Raw genomic sequence first — 13,978 nt, 5'->3', positions numbered from 1 at the left:
AGATAGTAATAGTGTGGCCTCAAGATAAAAACCTTCTAATGAGTGATTTTTATAAACATAGACCACATGGATGTTGAATCAGTCCTCACTTAGCCTGACACTTTGTGCTGTATTTATTTGTTCTTTTCATCAGAACCTCTTTCATGTTAAATACTTTGTCTTGACTATCAATCAAATCTACCTTACCAGAAAAAAGTAACAATGACAGAGAAAGGGTTTAATAAATCTAGACATAGCATTCCCTTTCAGAAAACAAAAAATATTAGAGGCATCCAGAGGGAAGAAAAATCATAATTGATAGAAGTCTCTTTCCCTTACTTAAACATTTATTGATGTTCTCTTGTACATAAAGTGTCATAGTTAACAGTAGGAGCTGCCTGTTCCCAAGGAAGCATAAGAGGTTCAAGTCACCCTGGTTAAGTGGATGGGCCCTGGCTGCACTGACAAGCCTGTGAAGAAGAACACAGAAAGGAGAGGAAACCCAGAGGTATGAGAGGAACAGTCAAAGCTGAGGAATTGAAAGCCACCCTGGCTTCTACCCCTACTTAATGGAGTCTGAGAAGAGCTCCACAAAGGAAATGTGAAAGGAAAATTGTCTCTCCAATAACAACCAAGAAATAGTGGAAAGACAGAAAGGAAGCAGGAACTGGGAAATGTGGAGGTAGACTGACATTGTTAAAAGGAAACCTGTTTCCAGATGGTATGAAGAAAATCTTAAATACCATGAAACCTGCCTTCATATATGCATCTCAGACCACATGTTGAATTGGATGGAAGTAAAAATTTGTATCCTTTTTGAACAGTGATTCTTTAAGCTTATTCCAGGTGGGTGGCACAAAACTGAAGAATCCAGAGACACCAGAGCAGAACTTGGACAAGAGGCAGTTCCTCTGGGTTATAGTTATAAGATCATTCTGTGTTTAATTCTCAACTCTTTTTTGAGGAATTCTGTCATTATAAATTTCTAAGAGTAAAAAATAGCCCTGCTGGAAAGGTAGCATATGGATAAAGAATGTTGATTATGATTTTTTCAAATATGAAAGAGCTTCGGCGGCAACATTTTGGACTCTTGAAAATTTAGTTGATTCTTATAATGTCATTAAAAAGGAAACTGCAACAGATGAAGCAAGTTAAGTTTTAGCCTTGTCTGAAGACTTAAAGATCAAGATATTCTAAAAAGAAGTTTAGGCTAATTTCAAAAATGTGAGAGAAAGAGAGTGAGAGCGAGAGGTAGAGAGAGAGAAACAGAGAGACTGAGAGGTGATCAGAAAAATAAATTTTAAAGTATATTTAGGACCTATGTGTCTTTGAACATGTTGCTGTTATTGTTATTGTAAGGTTTTAAGAAGTCTTAGGTGTTGCTGATTATTGCTCTGAAGTTACAAAGGCATTTTCAATTGATCTCACTCTAGGAAGGGATTGGCACATGCATTGGTCAGCTTTCTGTGGTTATGACCAAAATACCTGACAAGAACACCCTAAAGGAGGAAAAGTTCATTTTGGCTCATGGCTTCAGAGATCTCAGTCCATGGTCAGCAGAGTCCATTGTTCGGCACCCAAGATGGAGGCAGAACATCATGGTAGCAGAGGAAAACTGCTCAATTTATGGTAACCAGGAAGCAGAAAGAGAGAGCACAGGAAGCCAGGAGGACAAGATACAATCATCAAGGGCACATCCCCAATGACCTGTTTGGTCCAACCACACCCACACTGCCTAGTTGCCACCCAGTAATTCTTTCCAATTATTTAACTATTGAATGGATTGATTATATTATATTGATAATATAATCAATTAACCTCCTAATGTCCCTGCATTGTCTATTGCATGAACTTATTGGGAGATACCTAATAACCAAACCATGATAGGCTGTCTAGGGAAAGTATAAGAGAATAACCACAACAGTTGCTGACCTGCTTTGGGTCCACCTCAAAAAGTAAAGACACATTAAAGACACAAAATATTTCACTGGAGGAAAATAAGTATATGTGTTACATTTGTTATCTACACTCTCCCATTTTGAGCACAGGATGTAATCATTTATTCTTTTACATGATACCTGCTTTCAAGCAGGTTACATCCTGCTATGAAACAGCAAGATAAAAGACAAATCCAACACAATATGAGGAAAAAGATGATGAGGAGGAGAAGGACCAGAGTAGAGCTACATATAAGATAACTTGGAGCACAGAGGAGGAATTTTCAACATCACCTTGGAAAGGCAGAAAAGATGACTTCAAAGAACAGAGTCATTTGAGTTGCATTTAGAAAGAAGAGTGGGTGTTTTCCATTTGAGCAGGGTGATGAGAGGGTCATTTCAGGAAAAAGGAGGCCTAGGATGCACAAAGACTTACATTCTTCTTGGGGGTGGAGTGAAATGACAAGAGATACAGGTAAAGAGATGGTGCAGCCCAGATTATGAAAATGATGTGTCAAGGCTTTAAGTTCTATCTCATGGTGATGTGATAGGAAGACAGAGGGAGTTTTAGGAGGAGAAAGACATGTCCAAATATGCATCTTTGGAATATGTTTTAGCAATAATTTTGTCAAAGTTAATAGTTCTCAATTAGTTGAAAGCCAATCAGCTGAACAGGTATTCTCAGTAGTTTCTTTTCTTTTCTTTTCTTTTTTATTTTGCCTTCAATGTGTGTAGTGTTTCAGGATTTTCTTGGAAGTTTCTGAATGCGACTGAGTAACTATCTGACCTCTAATTCCTGCCCTCTAGAAAATGTCAAGCCCTGTTCTCTTGAGGTAAGTGAATATAAGTTGACATTGTTCTCCAGAGGAACAGAAAATTAAACACTGGAAAAATACATCTATTTTTCTATTATTACCTGCTCATAAAGAAGGACACTCCTGAGATTATTTCATTTTTCCAATTGCATTGTTAGGGGTATTCATGGTATCAGTGCATTAGTTTATAGGATATCTAGCTAAGGTCTCACTGAATGAAAAGGAGGGAAGAAACTTACCTAACAGTTGTCAAGAATAACTTGTCTTTATAAAAATCACTGTACTGGCAAGTCTCTGGAATGTGTTTTTGTCACATGAAATTGCCATAACCAGGCAAAGAAGGAGGTTAGTTTAAGAATGTCAGCTATTTTTAAACTAGATTTCCAGGTCACTGAAATTCCCAGGATCAAAAATAGTATTCATAAAACCGTGAGAAGTTCCTCAGAGTTGTTCTGTGTTTCTCCAGCATAAGTTATGTCATGAGGCAATAGCTACCCTGCTCAGGACTTTTAAGAGTGGGAAGCAAAGTGATTTGAGGATTACAGAAGAAAGCCACTCTACTCATGAGAAGACAAAATCAAGTGTGACAGCCAGATACAAGTATTCTTAGAAATAGGCTCACATGATTTGTGTAGATGTTATGAAGAGCTGTTAGTGAAGTCTAGTGTTTTTCAATCTCTCTGGGTTAAATGTAAAATCTTCCTCAGCTCTAAGTGAAAGTCTTCCTACATTACATCCGAGTTAATTTGGGAATTGTGCATCATCTTCTCTAAGAGAGATGTAAGATTGTCTTTATCTTTACAGTCTTAATGGTTCTTGAGATTTGGAGTTAGATCCAAAAGTGGCAAAGTGAAAAAAAAAAAAATCATCGGTCTAGGGATCAAAAAACCAATTTCAGCCCTGGTTATGCTACGCACAAGTGGTCTTGTGGGGCCATTGGCTCTCAATTGAACCTTAGGCTTTTGATTTTTAAAATTGGGACATTCCTCCCCACTCCTTTTAGATTGCTTCTGCTAGATGATGCTGTGTGGATCCAGGACAATGTGAAAGCATCAACCTAATGTTTTAATAACATTATATAAATATAAGTGTCAGTACTAGTGATGGCCAAAGACAGCCCTGTTAAGATAATATCTTTTTATCAGAGAAATGAGGTTGTGAAGTCAATATTAATGATCTTTGAGGGCCTGGGTGAATGGCAGAAGGGATGAGAAATTGGTAGGTTTGAAATTCCTCTTAAGAACTGAGATTTTTGGCAGGAGACATCTGTCAGGCTTTCCAACTTAATGAAAATCCAACTTTGATGTGGTAATACAAGCTATTTTATATATTGACCTTGAATTTTAATGATTCACAAAAGATTAAAGATACTTCAGTTAAGAGTCTAGTGTCTGAAGCCCCACATCAGACTGAGCTCTGTTCCTGTCTTTCTGGCGATCTAGTTGACTTGGACAACAGAAATCATAACTGTTACTTAATATCTAGAATAGAATATCAGCATGATGACATTAGATAGGGTGACAAAATCCACATAAGTTGTTTGGGTCCGAAACCACACAGTTTAAGATGCAGTAAATTTGTCATATATGAATTCAAAAGTATTATCCCATGGTCAACACAAGCTCTCTCTCCTGACTCCTTCTAGGTACATAATTGTGGAATTACTTCTGACCTTAATATATCCTTCCATTGTTCCATCAACCAGTTGTCTAAACCTAGATATTTTTGCTATAGATTCTTTCAGTGTTCTTGGCCCAAAAGAGAGAGAGTACCCAAAGGATCCCAAGGAATAAACAATATTATCAAAGTGAACCAGACAACATCTGCAAACCTAGTTTCTGTTGGATGATATGAAGTTTCAACAAACCAGTAAGCTAAATTTAGAGACTATGCCCCAATTTTTATTTCTATTGAGAGTACCTTATTGCCATCCCAGTTTTCACTGCTTATAACTGCTTTATCAGCACTCTTTTTCCTTTCCTACCTCACAAGAAAATGCTCTTGTATTTATGTCAACTCCCTACCTGCCTCTTGACTTAAAAAAGAGCTCAGACTCTCCACCAACAGAATAAATCCTTTCATTCCTTCTATTGAGCTTCCCCCAAGAGCTGTGGCAGTTTTGCCCACAGAAGTGGTTCTGTCTATAATTCCTGCTAGTCAGTCTTCCTTCAAAGGCCTGGGACAGATCAGCTGAATTGTTCTCTATTCCCACTTTGAAGTGCTTAGCTTCACTCTAGTTTCCTAGCTTCCTCCTCTTTGTCTTTGCTTGATCATCAGGTATCATGCCTCATTTCCTCTATAGGAAAAGTTGGAATAGGATAATGGTAAATATTATGTTTTCTCGTCATTGGAAGGGTTAAAAATTCAAGATAATTTTTTCCCAACTGCAAAAAAAAAAAAAGACAACCAAATCCAAACCAATCCTAGTTCTTCCTCATGTTCCTTCTGTTCTGTGAAAGTATGCATGAGATTCAGTGTCCTCTCCTGGGCAGCTGTCCACACTGCTCCTTTAGACTCTGTAGGCAGAACATCTACATTACATGGCCCTGCCCTGTGGCCACCCTGGAATATAATACTCATGTTACATTTATTGTGTGCCCAGGGCACTTCCAACTCAGTACTATCTTCCCTGTTCCTGGTGCTACACTAAGCTCCCCATATGCTGGAGGCCATTTTCTAAAGAGCACATGGAGATCATGTCTTGAGCTAATCAAAGCCAAGATAGAGGCTCAGGCCACAGTCCAAATGCTGGCTTCTCTCATGTCCATTGTAGTCTTCCTACTTGTAAAGTAAGCATAACCAATTATACTTTATAGTGTTATGAAGATTTAATAAGATAATGTCTGAAAAGGCATTAAGACAGAGCATGGTGCATAGTAGTAGATCCATCAATAATAGAAGTTACTGACTTGGTCATTAGTGGACACAATAGAGAGTAGTGTCTATGAGCAGACTCCAGAGCCAACTTCAGACTTGAACCCTGGCTATGAAACTAATTAGCTGTGTGTTCTTGGACAAGCTAATTGACCTTTCTGCATTTCTTTTCTCGTGTGAAAAATGGGAATGATGATGACTATAGAACTCATCTCATTAGGCTGGCAAGGGGGTCAAGTACTTAAAAAAGAATCTGACATATACATTGTAAGTTGTGTGTATGTGTTAGATTTTATTGATACTGTTGTCAGTAGTGGTCTCAGATACTGCTCTCACCAAGAATGTAAACATATGTAGTGCCCTGAGTCAGGTTTTTCTAATTCTATATTTCTTCATCCTGCTCTCTAACTCTCTGCACTATCACTAGATAATAATTTAAGATAATAATGCATATTTCCCATTAAAAGTTCAACACCCAAGGACTAGGACTGATATGCTCAACTCACTCCTGTCCTATCTCAACCCCAAACACAGGCCCTTCCCTCCTTGCACTGAAAGTCATACAGAGTTAACTAAGCATTTCTCCCTCCAGTAGTGACCCCCAACACTCAGAGATGAGAGTTCTTTTATCTCATAGTTTGCTTCTTTTTTCCTCCCAATGAGGTGATAGAAGCTCCAGCTCTTTCTATTCAGCTGTTTCTTTTCTACTTAAGAACACAAGGAAATAAAGAGCATGACTTAAGTTCCTCATAAAAGAACTAATGTGAAGTTTTGCAAATTTCCCATTTTTTTGACAATGTAATTTTATAAAAACAAGAAAAGAAAGAAAGAAACTTGGGTCAGTTGCTGAAATCTATAATGGTGACAGCACTCCGGTCTCATTGCTAGCCTTCCTTTTAACAAATTCCTATTTAAAGCTTTGAAGTTCCACAGACAGAACTTTCTGGAACATGTAATACAGATTAAAAGCAAGAAAATTTCATCAACAGAGCGTTTTACTTAAAAATCTAAATGCTAAAAGGCTGAAAATTCAACCTAATTAGAATGGCTGGATGCAGAGTCACAATTAAACAGGGAGAAAATTATGGAAAAGTAAATATTTACACACACATTGTACACTTATTAAGATTTACAAAGAAATGCTTCTCATCTGCACAGCTTTCCTTTGTAATGATATTGTTATGAGGCAATAAATGTGGTTATAGTTAATAACAGATGTTAAATGGCATAATTCATCCAGAAACCTCACTAATTACTGTAGAAGTGCGAGACAAATGTACAGCATCAGATGGGAGGAATTTCTTATCTGTTAGTCTGTAAACTGAAAATATGAAAGGTCACTTCTAAAAAAATAATTAAAGTAAAGCTATATTTATTTAAATGAAAAATTTAAACACTTTAAAATTACAACAGGCTTTGTCTTCCAGAGAATTCATGCTTCATTCAGAGAAACAAATTGGCCTGAATGAGTTTGAGTTAACTTGGCCACTCTAGTGGTAATCATTTTCTAAATTAGTTCAGGGAGAATGTTCCATATTTTAAACTGTATTATTTGCTATCTTTAGGATGATGCTTACCATCAAATATTTCATTTCCTTCAGCTCAATCTGTCTTTTCTTACAAGGGCATTGGGACAAGTAAAGGGGAGGGGAGGCAAGATATAATGGCATTTAAAATAATTTTATTTAATTTAGATCATATAGGGAAAAGTTGGGAAAGGAAAATAATTAAATAAATTTTCATAATAAATTTGGGAAGGCTGATTGGAAAAATTAAAATAAACAGACATCTTTTATTATCTTTGCAAAAGCTTACAACCCTAATAATCATTATGAAACTCCCTATTCTCCTAACATAGTTGACTTTCATTTTACTCTGTAATGGTATTCAGTTGTTCTTTCGACTTCCACATTGTCTTAATACTGGTAGTTGATTTGTACCATATTTTTCAAAACTTTCCTTCTTGGTTTTAATTTTTATTGGTCTTCAAAACCAAAGAGCTAGCTCTACATCTTGACTTAAGTAACATAAGGATGGTGAAGCTGAAACAACAACATTCCCAAGGTTTTTGGTTATACAAACACACATTTGTGCTATGCATGTGCACATTGATGAACACACACACACATCAGAGAGAGAGGTAAAGAGAGATGTAGCAAGAAGCAGAGAGAAAGATAGATATTGAAACAGAAACAAAAAATGAGACAACCACTACCTTTAGTTTTCTGTGAAACAGAAACCATCATACAAAACCTGAATTTATTCAGTGTTCACTTGTCCCTTTTCATTGCGGAGAGCCTGGTGGCCAAATGGATTTTTTTGATGTTTGTGTGTGTATTTCCTTTTCTTTTCTTTTTAAAATGTCTTTGAGTGAGAAACCTTGAATAATTTTTTTTCTTATTTTCTGGAGAATAATTTGTCTGATACAATAAAAACCTATATCTATCTATCATAGACACACACACATCCATGTAATCATTGAAGTCAAAGTAGAATTTTTTTCTTTCATATTATCTTTTGGAAGAATATAAAAAGAAATCTGATTAGAAAGACAGCAGGGATAGTTTATTGTAGGGATACAGGTAATGGACTCTACCAGTGCTTCCCAAACCTCCAGCATAGAAGCATCACCTGGGGTATTTCTGAAGGATGAGTTCTAATTCAAGTGGTCTGCAAGTGGGCCTGACATCCTACCTATTAAATTTTCAGGTGCTACTCCTTCTGCTGCTGGACCACACTGTGAGTAGCAAGGAGCCTAGAGGATTGCTGGCAATCTCATCTAAATCTGAATCCTTACACAACAGGACTTGTGTCATCAGTTGCAGAGTTCTGAAAAAGAAAGCAAAGCAAAAGTTTCATATTGAACCTTAAATTAGAAAACTAAAGAACACTTAAGGGTAATTCTGATTTATTTCATATCCCATGATGTTCCATAGTGCCACAGAGAATCATTCCAGATGGTTAAAATAGTATGTTTGTAACATTCTCCTTTGAAGACAGCCTGCAACACTGCTTGGTAGTTAATTCAGTATTTAACAACCTCTACCATATTTAGCAAAAGTTCCCTGTGCTTTATCATCAACTAATTCTTTATGTTCAAACCCCATTAAAGCAGAAAATTCCTCTAAATGATACTTCTTTCTAAACTCAAAAACTATTCATTAATATGTACTCTCTCACTTTCCATTCTGTACACTAAGCTACCTCAGATAGTTTAGACTTTTCTCAATGGGACATTTTTCAGGCCTTTAATCATTTGGGTAATCTTATCTGAGTGATGCCATTCCCCAAAGAGAGTAATTTATTCTATCCCCAGCTGAAAAACATCCATCCTCTTCTTTGCTTTCATTTTTTGAATCTCTAACGGCCCACTTTGTTCCAAGAATTTCTATTTCAGGGTTGGGAATATAGTTCAGTGGAGAGCATTTGCCTAGCATGTGTGAGGCCCTAGGTTCAATCCTTAGTATTACCTCTTTTATATAAACTTTATGAATCATTGTCATCTTGTTAAGATCTTTTGGTGAGTATCTACAAAATCTCCATGTTGCTATAGGTAAATGAATTAGATTGTATTACAGAAAGATTATATTACTTTAGTGAAAGATTTTATTTTAATAGGCAAGATTGTGAACATTTACCTGTAGGAAGAGTGTTCAAAACAATATTAAATGTCACAGTCACTGACACTTAAAAATCAAGATGAAGAAGGTAGGAAGGAGCAAACTTGACCTTGCAATATCATACATTTTCCATCCCGGAAGAAAGGGTGTATCTTGCAGTATCCACAAATTAGGAGATTAAATTTGATGTCTTAGGCTACCTTATGCTTTATTTTCTCATTTACAGGAATGAAAATTATATTACCTCAAAATTTGTATGAATATTAAATAACAATGCTTTATTAAAGCTTTGTCATAGATCTGATAAATTGTAATTTTTTTCACAGACACTCATGTTTATTCAAAATGTGTGTAGATCTCCTTTGCCAAAAAAAAAAAATCCAAATTATGAACTCTATATCTGCAATGATACAATCCATCCAATTATGCTTATATCTAAAATGTAAACAATGGTTATAATTTTGGTCTTGTGCTGAGCGATAATTTATGTCATTTTTATATAATAATGATATTATTGCTAGGTATCAATAATAACAAATATAAATGCATGATTATCTATTATCATTTTTAGTTATAATTAATACAAAATATTTCCCTTATAAAGGGGGATAACTTTATTATTAATCAAGTAACATTAGAAGTGATTTAAAATTTATTATTTAAATTATTGTGATATATAATTTAATTCTGAATATGTCATTGTATAAATCAAAACCAATATTTCCTGCCAATACAAACAGGTCTAAAATTTTAAAACAGTCTTTACCTTGAATTTGGCATCAGCAAAATTGTTGTTCTTTTAATGAATGCTTTTAAGTTTTACACATATGTAGGTTAAAGGCAAGTAACTAGTTCCATGTTAGAAAAAACAAGAAGCCCTCCAGTCAATCCCTTTCCCTTAAATTCCCTCTCTCTAGAAACCCTTTAAGTCTTTTGGCTTATTCTTTTGTACTCATATCTTTAAATCTTTAATCTTTAATAATTAACTTATCATACCTCTCCAGATTTTTCTGTTAGGCTTTATTTACTGATTACCTACTTTTAAGGTCACTTAATTTTCTCTCACAAACTTTACAAATGTGTCCAAATCTTCATCCCCTTCATCTCAATAGAGTAATGTCATATTTTCCATCAGTATCTGGGGTGTATATTATTATGACTATTTAAATATTAAGCAGAATTGAATATGTACTATAATTAGTTTTACATTTTTTCCTTTTTCGGCTTATTTTCTCTGAAGCTAATAATCCTTTTTAAATTTTTATTTACTTAGATTTCTAAACACATTACTACTTTACATCCAAACTCTTCTCCAGCTGAAAAAAATTCTCAATATTTTCTAACTCCTGAGGTATTTGATCTATGTCATTATTCTCTGATATAAGGAGTTTGACTCATAGTGGGGTAGGGACAGGGAGCATGGAAGGAATAGATGAACTCTAGATAGGGCAGAGAGGTGGGAGGGGAAGGAAGGAGGCAGGAGTTTAGCAATGAAAGTGGAATGTGATGTATATCATTATCCAAAGTACATGTATGAAGACATGAATTGGTGTGAACAAACTTTATATAGAAGCAGAGATATGAAAAATTGTGCTCTATATGTGTAATAAGAATTGTAATTCATTCCACTGTCATGTATTTAAAAAATAAAATCAATTAAAAATAATAATTTCTATACTTTATTGTTTCTATGATTTCTTTTGGAATCCCTGTTATTTAAATATGAAAACTTAAAAAACTGACCTCTAACTTTCTTTATTTCTTAGTTTTTTATCTTTCTCCTGTTTTCTAGATTTTTTATTTGGTCTTCCTAGATTTATTTGAGTTTTTATTTCTACTTTAAGAATTTTTAATATTGATTCATATATATTTGGTTTTAGAGAATTTCTGATTTCTTTTTTTAAATAAATATATTTTTAATTGATATAAAAAATTGTGCATATTTATGAGGTATTGTGATGTTTCGAGCACTCACACATCATATAATGTTTATCATTACCTTATCATGAAAACATTTAAATACTTTCTTCTAACTTTTAAAAATATGCAGTTTATTTTTCTTGTCTATAGTCACTCTGGCACTCAATCACACACAAGAACTTCTTGATCCTCTCTATAACTTAGTACTTATAGAGAGTATCAACCTCCTCTCATCCTTGCATTTCTCAACAAAATACTAGCAAACCAAATCCAATAGAACTACAAAGATTATTCACCATGATATGATTTTGTATATAGAAAACTCCAAAGATTCCACTTAAAGATTTTTAGAACGAACAAATACAGTAAAGTAGCAGTATGTAAAGTCTACATACATAAATTTTTTATACACCAATAATGAATGGCTGTGGAAGAAATTAGGAGAAGAAACCTGGAGATAATACTAAGGATGTGAGAAAACTCTACAATGAAAATTACAAAATATGGAAAAAAATTTGAAGAAGAAACAAGAATATGGGAAGATATCCCATGTTCATGGATTGGAAGATTCAATATTGTTAAAATGTCCATAATACAAAAAAGTGACTTTTAGAGTCAATGCAATCCTCACAAAATACCAAAGACATTCTTTACAGAACTATAAAAGAATCCTAAAATTCATATAGAAGCAAAAAAGATCTCAACTAACCAAAGCAATCCTGAGGAGTGAGGGAGGAACAATGATGAAAGCATTAAAATTCCTGATTTTAAAACATATTACAGAACCAAACCATAGTGACAGACACAGAATAGCACTGGCATAAAAATACACCTGGAGACCAGTAGATTAGAATAGAGAACTCAGGAATAAACCCATATATCTTCAGGAAACTGATTCTTGACAAAAATGTCAAAAACATACATCAAAGAAAGAACAGCCACTTCAACAAACGCAAAGAATATTGGATATTTACACATAGAAGACTGAAACTAGACTCCTATCTCTTACTCTGTACAAAAATTAACTTAAAAATGAATCAGAGACACCTGCACAACTATGTTTATTGTGGAACTATAACAGAGAAGATATAAAACTTAGCCAAGTTCCTGTCAACAGATGAATAGATAAAGAAAAATGTACACAATAGAGTTCATTTAGACATAAGTGAGAATGAAATCCTGTCATTTGTAGAAAATGGATGAAACTGGAGGTCATCATGCTAAGTGAAATAATTCAGGCATAGAAAGACAAGTATTGCATATTTTTCTCAAATGTGGAAAATAAACACAATGATGACTGTATATTTTGTTTCCTCTGCATTGTTACAGTTGCCATTTATATCAGATATTTCCCCCAGATGCCTGGTGATCCTTTATAGTCTGCTCCAATTAATGATTAGGGCACCAAGCAGCTGATTGGAGGTACTAGGGTCTGAACTCAAGTAAGATATATTATATGCTTTATAATTATGTCAAAATGGTTTCTACTGTCATGTATAACTAAAGAAGAACCAATTTTTTTTAAAAAAAGCTGATTGGAAATTCTGTATTCATTGTTCATGGTCTAGGCTTGTTGGCTATTGGTTTTACTATATGGAGCTATGATTAAGTCTTTTTAGGAAAAATTTCAAGGCCACATCACATCACTCGCTGGCCACTGGCTGGTGCTCCATGTCTTCCTGCCCCTCTGCCAACAGCAACTGAAGAAGAGATCACCACGCTTGCGATTGACAATGGCTCTAGCATGTGCAAAGCTGGCTTTGCTGGCAACAAACAGGTGCCACGACCCCCAGGCTGTGTCTGTCTCCATTGCCCAGAGCCCTAGCCTCCAGGGCATGATGGTGGGCATGGCCTAAATGGACTCCTACATGGGCAATGAGGCCCATAGCAAGCATAGCATTCTCATCCTGAAGTACCCCATCAAGCACGGCATCATCACCAACTGGACCGACTTGGAGAAGATCTGGCACCACACTTTCTACAACAAACTGCGTGTGGCCCTTGAGGAGCACTTGGTGCTGCTGACCAGGGCCCTCTTGAGCCCCAAGGCCACCAGAGAGAAGATTACTCAGATCACATTTGAGACCTTGAATACCCTGGCTATGTATATGCCCATCCAGGCCATGCTGTATGCCTCTGAGCATAACACTAGTATTGTCATGGACTCTGGTGATGGGGTCACCCAAACAGTGCCCGTCTATGAGGGCTATGCCCTCCGCCACACCATCCTGTGTCTAAACCTGGCTGGCTGGGACCTGACAATTTACCTCATGAATATCTGACAGAGCACAGCTATAGCTTCACCACCATTGCTAAGCAGGAGTTCATGTGTGACCCAGGCATAGCTGACAGGATGCAGGAGATCACAGCCCCGGTGCCCAGCACCATGAAGATTAAGATTATCATTTCCCTCTGAGCAAAAATATTCTGTGTGGATTGGCGGCTCCATCCTGGCCTCACTGTCTACCTTACAGCTGATGTGGATCAGAAAGCAAGAGTACAACTAGTTGGGCCCCTCTATTGTCTAATGCAGATACTTCTAGGTGAATCAATCAGGTGCCAGGCACCTGCTGTATGAGCTGATTCTGAAGTATAAATTTGCCCTGCCAAGTGTATATTCCTCATGCTAGCCTTATGAAACAGGCATAAGCCTTTGAGAAGAGATTTGTCCTTGAACCTTTATCTGCTGCCAGCACTGGATTATAGAACTTGTTGCTGATTTGACTTTGGGTTCAAGTTAACTGTTCCATTGGTGTATGTTTAATGCCCTGTGCATAGTTTTGATTTAAGTCCTTAGTCCATGTGGCTCAATCACCTAGAACCTAAAGTGAGA

General features: G+C 35.9%; 1 pseudogene; it reads left to right on the top strand.

The window, feature by feature from the left end:
* Nucleotides 1-2,726: 2,726 nt before the first annotated feature.
* Nucleotides 2,727-13,673, top strand: LOC143390990 (actin, cytoplasmic 2-like; annotated as a pseudogene).
* The last annotated feature ends 305 nt before the right edge of the window (nt 13,674-13,978 follow it).

This window comes from Callospermophilus lateralis, chromosome 2 (genome assembly GCF_048772815.1).
Source record: "Callospermophilus lateralis isolate mCalLat2 chromosome 2, mCalLat2.hap1, whole genome shotgun sequence".
NCBI classification, from domain to species: Eukaryota; Metazoa; Chordata; class Mammalia; order Rodentia; family Sciuridae; genus Callospermophilus; species Callospermophilus lateralis.
This window is presented reverse-complemented; position numbering and strand designations above follow the sequence as displayed.